General features: G+C 32.5%; 1 long non-coding RNA gene across 7 annotated transcripts; it reads right to left on the minus strand.

The window, feature by feature from the left end:
• Positions 1–5,989: 5,989 nt before the first annotated feature.
• LOC106340564 lies at positions 5,990–8,587 on the minus strand. Of its 7 annotated transcripts, XR_001269447.1 has the most exons (9): positions 8,189–8,587; positions 8,048–8,113; positions 7,886–7,972; positions 7,697–7,746; positions 7,449–7,544; positions 7,243–7,275; positions 6,889–7,169; positions 6,718–6,803; positions 5,990–6,630 (listed from the first exon to the last, which is right to left on the minus strand). It is a non-coding gene; the product is annotated as an uncharacterized LOC106340564 (long non-coding RNA). The 7 variants fall into 7 exon arrangements; XR_001269445.1 differs by having other exon boundaries at positions 7,697–7,972; XR_001269446.1 differs by having other exon boundaries at positions 7,630–7,972.
• Between the last annotated feature and the right edge of the window lie 2,086 nt (positions 8,588–10,673).

Genomic DNA, 10,673 nt, shown 5'->3' on the forward strand with positions numbered 1-10,673 from the left:
TTTGCAAACAATGGATTTGTTATCATAGCAGTGTATGTTGATGATTTGAACATCATTGGAACCTCTGGGGAAATCGCCCAAACAGTTGAATATCTCAAGAAAGAGTTTGAAATGAAAGACCTAGGTAAAACCAAAGTCTGTTTGGGGTTGCAACTTGAGTACATGAAAGGAGGAATCCTTGTGCATCAAATGGCATATACTGAAAAAGTACTCAAGAGATTTTATATGGACCAGGCTCACCCATTGACCAGCCCAATGGTCGTGAGGTCCCTTGATTTGGACACGGACCCATTCGGTCCTAAGAAGGACGATGAGGATGTCCTGGGTCCAGAAGTGCCATACCTCAGTGCCATAGGAGCATTAATGTATTTGGCTAGCCACACTAGACCAGATATATGTTTTGCTGTAAACCTCCTATAAAGATTTAGTTCTTGTCCGACCCACAGGCACTGGAACGGAATTAAACATATCCTACGTTACCTACAAGGAACTAAGGATTTGGGTCTATTTTATACCAATGAAACCAAAGATGGTTTGGTAGGCTTTGCAGATGCAGGCTACTTATCTGATCCACACCATGGTCGGTCCCAAACTGGTTATGTGTTCACTCATGGTGGTACTGCTATATCATGGCGTTCCATGAAACAAACTATAGCAGCCACTTCATCTAATCACTCAGAAATTCTTGCCATGCATGAGGCAAGTCGTGAGTGTGTATGGTTGAGGTCTATGACCCAACACATCCGATCAGATAGTGGAATAGTCAAGGACAATGGTCCGACCATCATATATGAAGATAATGCTTCTTGCATTGCTCAACTCAAAGACAGGTATATCAAAGGTGACCGAACCAAACATATTCTACCCAAGTTCTTCTTTACTCATGAGTTACAGAAAGCTAGAGAGGTCAACGTCCTTCAGATCCGGTCTAGTGAGAACTCAGCCGACCTCTTCACCAAGTCATTGCCCACCAGCACATTCAGAAAGCTCACGCAGCAGATTGGCATGCGATGACTCAAGGACCTTTAGTGATGTCCAAATCAGGGGGAGTAATGTGTGTTGTACTCTTTTTCCTTTCTCTGGTTTTCTTTTTACCACATTGGGTTTTGGGTTTTCCGGGAGAGGTTTTAATGAGGCAACATTAGCATGTCACAAGCCCTATATGGTTATGGCATCCAAAGGGGGAGTGTTATGAATCATGAAGTGTATGGTCCATAACCTAGACCATACAAGTTCAAGACTAGAGTCCATTGGAGGTTTACATCCAGCCACATGGAAGACCCATTCAACCTTAGTCTTTATGAGTTTGACCATGTCATTATGTAGAGTATCTTTGTAATCAATTCTCCCTTTGACTCCACCTTGTATGAACCACTATATATATAGTGGTGTAAACAATAAGAAATATACAACACATTCTCACAAACCTTCTCTCGAATCTTAACATTTCATATAATTTAACTTGAATTATTTATAAAATATATTAAAATAATTTAATGTTTCTTTCATTAAAAACAATTAAACTCATATAACAATCGTTGTTTTTGTTGACTATTAACTATGACCGCATTTATACTCATATAACATGCATTAAATATTTTAGATATAAAATAAAAATATACAAATACATATACATTTATAACATTTTTTTGCTTTACATGTATAATCAGAAAATGCATTCATAATAATTACATAAACATATTGTATGATAAGTGTATATGATGAAATATAGATTATAGAAATTATAATTATAAAGCTAAGAATTATAAATGGTGAACTTATAAATGTTGATTCCCTACATGGATGAATAAATTTAAAATTTCATCAAAAAAAAAAAAAGAATTATAAATGGTGAACTTATGATTTAACAGTACGTCAATCTCTCAGTTGCTTGAGCAACCAAGGTTCTCTTCATCTTCGAGTCTCAGCATTATCTTGAAACTTCTTCTGTAAGTTATTCTTTATTGCTTGTGGAAAGAGAAAAACTCACGCATCTTCAGGTTAACTTCATCTCTGAGGGTGTGCTCTTCTCCATGGAGGATCGGTTAATGAGGGACCGTTGTTATCGATTCCTCCTGCGATAGTAAGCCAACCTTCTCTCTTGCAATTTTATTTCTCCTTCTTAACCTCTGTCTAGTGCTCTCTATTTTTAAATTTCTCGGCAATAAGTGGCATGTCCACAACTTTGTAAAAGCCAAAACTTTGGTTGAATTTTAACATATTTCACCAAAAAATAATATACGTGAATATAAATTGTTATTAGGTTCTACAGATTTTTTAAATATATTTTAGCTAAAGAGCTAATGAATACGTACTGGTTGCTATATTTAAAACTTTGGTTGAATTTTAACATATTTCACCAAATGTTTTTATATTTAATTAAGGAAAAAATAAATACCAATTTCTATTTCTTGTTTAGTCTAATTTTGAAATTGTTTTCAAATTTTTGTTTTAATACGCATTACTTATCAGTATTTTAATCATTTATATTACTGATTTTCACCGATTTTTTATCTGTGATTTTATGGTCCTAAAATACCATGTTATTTCACATAGTGATGTATATATATGGCTATAACATGTTACGTAAATTGTGTTTCCAGTGGCAGAATTTATAACATGGTGAGCCATCTTTTGTAACGGTTTTTTTTTTTTTTTTTTTTTTTTTGATAATCCAGGGGTTCTCCACTTACGTGGATCATTTTCCTGGGTCCGGTTAGACAGCGGTCCACTTCACCCGGGAGGGCTTTACCTGGGCTGGGGACAAGGCCCAACATCCAGTACCGCATTTGATGACAGGATGAGCAGTTCTCCTCCGCCTGGCGTCGAACCCGGGAGCATGATAATTGGCCCCCAAGGCCCTTACCAAACGAGCTACCACGTCCCGTGACAATTGTAACGGTTTTTTCTACATCAACGTTTGATAAAATGTCAAATGATGCTTCATAAGAGCTCAGTAACCTAAGTTCACTTACTTATCGGACGTACATGCTTTAGTTGGCTGTGTAACTGTTTGTGTATCATTTCTCATGACAACTACCGTAGACGCGATATAAGCATTGGTTAATTAATTGAATCTATTGAATTCTTTAATGTTGCCCGCATAAAACTCTTGCCGATGTTTTTAGCAAAAAAATGTTGCCCGTATAAAAACTCTTCCCGATGTTTTTAGCAAAAAAAAAAAAAAACTCTTGCCGATGTTAAACAATCCACTTTCAGAATGTGTGTTGCCATCTCTTAGATACGTCCCCTTTGTCGGTACTGCGAGGATCGTGTTGGTGGCTCCTCGATGGAGTACAAGCAGTGTGGCCGCACATTTTTTAATAATTAACTAGATTTTGACCCGTCCTCTCAGAAGGCAGATATATTGTTTGTTTTACATATTTTTGTAGAAATTTAATTTTTATGTTTGTGTCTTTTTTTGTAACCATATTTGTATTTTTTTGTAAGCATATTTGTGTTTTTTTGCAATCATATTTGTGTGAAATAATTTTTTTTAAAAAATTATTACTTAGAATTTCGATAATTGTATTGAATTAGTGATGCTACATAACTATACACTTGTGCCATAGCCATTTCACATATTAATTTTGTACTTTACTCGTAAATAGATAGATATTACTTTTTAAGAAAATAACAAAGTATAGTATACAATTTTGTTTATTAATCAAATAGTAATTAAATAAATGCAAATTATATGTTTTTCATTAAGTTTCATGATTTGATTTCATATATAATTATAATAACATTATTATTACACATAATAGTACACATAATGTTACAACAAACAAAAAATATTACACATTATAATATGTCATTCAATTTAAAATGGATATTATAAATCAAGGCCCATGACCCAAATTTGTTTGACTATTATGAAAAACATATAATTTAAACTTATGTTATTTAAATAACAAAGTATAATTTAAACTGCAACAAACATGTGAAGATCAATACCCATGGTCCAAAATTGTAATACATATTATAAATCAAGGCCCATGCCGATTATTAGGCAATTTAAAAGATGGTTACATCGATTTATTATATTTCGATTCAGTTATACTAAAACGTATGTATCATAAATTTTAAGTTGGACATTACTTTTATTCATGGCTGTTGTTTTAATAGAATAAACTAGATCTCGACCCGCGTAACCGCGCAGATTTTTGTTTTCATTTATTTTTATATAAACTAGAGTTTTTTACCGCGCTATGCGCGGTTTACAGGTTTAAATATTTTTATTTTAATGTTTAATTACAATGTAACTAATTTTGTTTGGATCTGTTACTTTAAACAAAAAAATTAGTTAGTTATATTATATTATTGGTCATTTTTAACTTAATTTTGTTTCATTTTTTGTTTTGGTGTTTTTTGTATCATCTAAACTATTAAAACTGAAGTACAAATAAATCTCAACCCTAAGTTTTCCTCAATAATTACTATCCAATTTTATTGACCTTATAAATAGTAATTTCCATAAAAATTGTTACGAAATTGCCTAATATTTAGCTACCTAATAAATTTAGAAGATATGCAATCCTTCGTTTACTTTTAAATCAAAATCAAAAGTCAACTTTGCAATCCATAAAAAAACTATAAAATAGATTAAATTATCAGATTAATTTATTAGTTTATTGAAATTAAATTAATCAAAATCATTTAAATTTTCAGAATAATAAAACTAATTCAGTTATATTTAATTAATTAGTCTCTTCTAATTTAATTAGCACAATGATGTATGTATTTAATTTTAAACGTTTACAAAAGCAAATACCTGTGCGGACGCACGGGTCAATATCTAATACAATACGTAAAAGAGATTTTTGAGCTTAAGATTTCATATTGACGAAATAGCTTTATCTCACTTTTTCTTACAATTCTAAGTCTTCAATTGGTGACCACAATTTAGGAAAAAAATGATGGTGAATTTTTCATTCCTCAAATTTTATACCATTCATGTTGAATTTTTTGTTAGATTATAAATTCATGGGACCCACTCTTTTCCTCTTATTTCCTTATGAATGAAAAAAATTATGAAGACAAAATTCCCTCTCTAATTTCTATGAGGAATGAAATGAACAAAAATCCATATACTTCTCGCTTTTCATTTCCTTAACTGAATGTTTTTTCATTCTTTTATTTATTTTTCCATTCAATTCAACAGTTACCAATTGAAGCCTAAGTAAGGAAAAACTATCTTTTGTTATCTACTTTCATCTATTTTGTCAAACTGTGAATAATAATCAAAACTTTATACGTTAATCGGATGGAACGATGTAATCGAACATAAGACACTAATGGGAACATACAACAAAGAAGACTTTTAAGGAACAAAGAAGTCATTTTTTGTAGAGAAGAAGAGAGATAATTTATTCTTTAGAATTATTATTTAGTGTTTTTCAAGCGGCTGATTTTATAAGACATTTATTTTATAAAGAAGGCATCTTTTTTTTGTCGCTTACATATGATTTTAGTGCTTCCACGCCTCTGAGTCTATGTAACAAAAATATAAATTGCATGAATAACATTAGAACTTTGACCGTGTTTGTTCTCGTTGCATGTCTGTGCTGTTGAGCTGGTATTTTCATATATTGCTAAAGTTTGAGATAGTTAAAGATGGAGATGTGTTTACGTTGGAAACCAAAATAAGCTAATAGTTTTTCTTTGATCTCTCTTTCTTTATGATGTTGCATAAGGCAGAAAAGTAGTAAAACAACATCGAAAGGGTTTTGAGTATTAACAAAGTTCAATAATATATGGAAATATTGCTTAAACTGCAAAATTCTTAATATCATTTTTTTCATATTTATTTTAACAACATTTACCTTTAATTTAAAATTTAAAAAAGATCATTGTACCACTAATTAATTTTTTTAGAAAATTATAAGATGACCCTAAATTTTTAACTATAAATATAATTCATAAATATCAAAATGACCAAAATATTTCACTAAAAAAAAGTAATATACATTTATACCCATAAATTAATTTTAGCAGACATGCCAATAAAATGACACTATTAGATGAGAAACTAAAAAGAGAAAAATGTTACATGCTCTTCTAGTAAGTCTTATTTTAAGAATTGTCGATGACCTATGCGGAAATAAATTAATTTACTTCAAATTTGAGATTTGAGTAGTCCCTTTGCTGAAATTTCTCAATATCTATATCCTGCTTGGGAAAATTACAAAGTGAGGACCGAACACCAAGGCTATCATTTATAATCTTCAGATGGCTTTGGACCTTCGCCTTTGCCTCGGAACGATTCATATGGCTGGAGAAAACTTCCATATCACAATACATGAAGTAGAAAGTAGAGGAATGCTCTGCCTCAAAAAAAGAGTTTTCATAAACTGCATGTGATGTAATAGAAAAATTTAAGAATGGATCAGCTTACTATAAAAACTTGGTGAAGAGTACACTCAAAAATCAAAAACCTTAGCCCTATGATGTGAAGGGACTCTAGAATTTTACTTCAAGATCCAACTTGATGATGTCCCCTCTGCTTGAGACTTCTCTCTCTCTTAAGAGTTTCTTAGACTTCAGTATCATTTCCTCTGAACAGGCACTAAATATTTTGACCATAGCTTCTAGATACAATCATACAATGTAGGGAATCATGAGTTTCAGCTGCAACACAGATTAAAAAAAGATCTTATCATTTATGCCTTTTGCACTGCAATATATAAAAACATGGACATTACAAACCTACTTTACCTCTGCTTCTTAACTTCCAAGTAACTAAGGTCTACTGGTACCAACACTTTCCTCATAACCAGCTCTAAGATCTCAGTAAGAATTCACTGAAAAAACACAAAAGAAGTTACTTGATGGTACCTAACAAAGCAAAAACAAAATGGATCATTTTCCAATTGAAAACCATGTCACCTTGTGATGAGGAAATGTTTTCTCGGAGGACATGCATTGCAACAATCGGATCTGAGATAACCACAAAAGCTTTTCGACTCAGCGACCCAGCGGAAGTTAGCAGTCCTCAATGCTTTAGATGAAAATATCACGGAAGCAAACAAAGTTGGTATCTTCAAATAAACGAACACACCTCCTAGTGTCTTTGAAGTCATGGGTGTCTGAGTGTCTAGGTTGTCCCCATTTATGAGGCGAATATGGCCAATGGGTATTGCTTTAATTCGTGTATATGTTGAAACCATCTAGAACATTTGACCAAAGAAAATAAGTCGTTTGAGATAGTTTATATATTACAAACAGAAGAAGAGAACGTACAACTATCTCATTAGCAGACTTGTGAACCAGTTCCTGCAAGATCACATAAACATCGTACTATTAAAATCAAACAAAAAAAAGGAGAGACCATTAGTGCCTATTTTTTTGGGTAGGTTGCTCTGCTTATTCATTTTATATTAGAGATGCAAGTTAGAGTTGTTAGAGTCTCAAAAATGTTTCAGCAGGCCTCGAATAGATATTGCTACCTGCTTGTCAACTTGAAGTTGTCAACTTGAAGTCTCTTCAGAGCTACCAGAAATTGGTTATGAAACACGTTGTACATCTTTTCACCACCAGCACGCCTGTGTCATCAATCATTAGCAATATGCACCAAAGTGTAAACATATAGCTACCGTAATTTTCTAGTTGGTAAGGAGTTATGCCTACTCAAACAATATAACAGGTCGGGGTTAAACTTGTAAATATTTAGCAGTAAATATGGCCAAAAACGTACACTCCATAGACATGCTTCTTGAATAGTTGATCCAGAAGCCACAACTTCCCCTAAAAACCAAAACAGTAATCAAATGATATCTAAGAATTTAAAAAAAAAAAAAAAGCCTAAAGAAAACACAATCTTACCCAAACATCATCCTTTGCCAAGTTAATTGTAATTCTTACATGTGCAAAGGAGCAACTTTACCTTTCCGATTCTAGCAGGAGCTTTTGCAGATTTGACGTAAAATTTTCTCGTGAAGCAAGCTGAGTCTTTAGTTTCATCATTCAATGACTGCAGAATATAAAGAAAATATTCAACTTCTGCACTTCTAACAAAAAGCCAGTCACTAAAACCCTTTGTATATACCTCTTAATTATGTCTTTGTCTGGGAAGATATTTCTTCTGTTTAGCCTCCAACTCAACATCGATCTCCTGCATACAAATTTAAAGAAAAGTTCTCAACTTTTCTGAAGCCCACAAACCAATATAGTGTTTTGAGAATCGAACCTAGATACAACGATCATTAGGATGCAAGAACTTCGTCGTGAGATTGGTACCCTCTGAAGCGACATCCATCTTGATCATAGCAGCTCTAAGCCAATTTTTGCAATGTTTTTTGCCTCCCAAAAATGGATTAACCAAAATTTAGTTCAAATTCGGCTGGTCCTGGCGAAACTTCGGCGACATGAGACTTGCCGGTGGAGAGGGAAACTTTCTGGTGGATTTCATGGTCGTAACTGTAGTTTCGTTAGTGGAGGTTTTCGATTTTGGCTTGATTTTTATGTTTAGATGAAGCGACTTATGTAAGAGGAGGATCAATGGGAGATGGAACGAAACCATCAAGAAGGGATTAAAGAGCAACATTGATTGATGATGAGGTGATTTACAGTAACGGTGATTGCAGGAAAAAAGAAACGGTGAAGACGAATGAATAGTCAGATTGATTGATTAGGAGATGAGGTTTTGGAAGATGGGCTGGATATAGGCCATGATTTAATTTTTGGAGAGCAAAAGAACAGCCCAACTAATCTCTTCAATCGACAAAGCTGTGTGACATGTCAAAATATAGTCTTTTAATTGGATGATTTTTAGTGCGGACGTGGCATGTCTCTCCTTTGCTTATATTCTCTTTTTAGTACTTGTTTGATATTTTGTTTCCAATTCTAAATTGGTATATATTATAATATATATGTGTCTATAAATTTTTAAAACATAATAAGTTTACTGTATATTTTTTTCATTGAATAGATTGTTTCAAACTTTCACATGTATTTGTATATTCTTCTATATATATATATATTCGGATTATTATTTCATTATTAAAATCGTAACTATATATATATAGATTAGTAAAATATTGTTTTATTGTCATATCCAAAGATATTGTAACATTTCACAAATTTAGAAAGTTTTTAAAAAATTAAACTTTTTGCTTCATAGATCTATATTATCGAGTAAGTAATTAGACATTTAGTTTTTGTTTAATTTTTAAAATAAAATATATAGTTTAAAATTTGTTTTCATTGGTTTAAGGGAGTAAAAATTAATCACTGTTAGATAATATGATTTTTGTTATTTAAAAAAAAATCTTTATAATTTTAAAAGTTAACATCGATAAATATTTAAATATTTAACTATATAGTATTATAACATTAAATTATATATATTTAATTTATATTATCTATAAATCTAATGGATCATCTATTGTTTAAATCCAATTATTGATAGCCCAATAAAAATTTCTGGTAGGCCCAAAATTTAAATGATAAGATTAGATATTAAATGTAACATGACTTTCTAGAAATAGATCCATTAGGTCTATTTTTTAAAAAATCACACATTAATCAATGTTTTGACTTCTGTTTTAATATATAAGATAATATCAATGTATATATACGTGAAAAGTTAGAGATGTAATAAATTATATCCAAGAACCACCTCCCCCCCCAAAATTTTTTTTTATATTTATTTACTTTTGTTCCATTACAAATTTTTTGTAATATTATTTTATAAATGCTAAGTAAAATTTTAAAATTTAAAATTTGTTTTTGAGTTTATAAGATCAGGGAGTGGCTCTTGCCCCTCTTAATCTAAGCAAGCATATGGGGAAAAGTGTCTTCACTGAGTCGACCAAGTGGTCAACTTCCTCGTCTGAGTACTTGAATCCGTCGCCTAACTTTTTTAAAAGTGAAATGTTTTTCGATTTGACGTACCAAATATGCAACGAAATTTAAATGTTATGTGAATACGATTTTTAATTCTTAAAACTAAAATGTTACGTCAGAACCTCGCTAGTGCCGTTGCACAATTTAGGTGGAGTTCGAATCCACCAAAAAGAGTAATACACTGGGCGAAATGAGAAAATGTTTGTCTACCAAAAGAAGAGGACGGGATTGGCTTCCGTTTAATCCATGAGTTTAATATAGCACTATTGGCAAAACAATTATGGAGATTGGTTCAGTACCCTGATTCACTGGTTGTCCGAGTCTTGAGGGGCATATATTATAGAATGACCTCGCCATTATGAGCAATCTCTGCAAGTAGTCCATCATATGTGTGGACAAGCATTTACGCCGTAAGGAAGCTTTTGTTTCTGGAGATCAGACAGAAGATTCATTTTGGTTATGAAGTCAAGGTGTGGGAGGATCCGTGGATTCCAACGATACCTGCTAGACCAGCTACCCTGTAGCACTCTTGTGATGCATCCGAATATGAGAGTAAGTGACCTCATTGATCAGGAATCGAAGGAATGAGACGTAGGGCTACTAGAGGATTATGTCCACCCCGATGACATACCACTCATAGGTAGTATGGCCATAAGCTCTACTCATCGCCGTGATACTTTCTGCTGGAACTACACGAGAAATAGCCAATACACAGTTAAATCTGGATACTGGGTTGCTCAAAATCTGTTGAAGCCATAAGAGGAAAAGGAAATACTGGAACCAAGTATCACTAAACTTCAAGTCTTTGCTTGGAAGTTGAAAGCGCC

The sequence above is a fragment of the Brassica oleracea genome, chromosome C4 (assembly GCF_000695525.1).
Source record: "Brassica oleracea var. oleracea cultivar TO1000 chromosome C4, BOL, whole genome shotgun sequence".
Taxonomy (NCBI): domain Eukaryota; kingdom Viridiplantae; phylum Streptophyta; class Magnoliopsida; order Brassicales; family Brassicaceae; genus Brassica; species Brassica oleracea.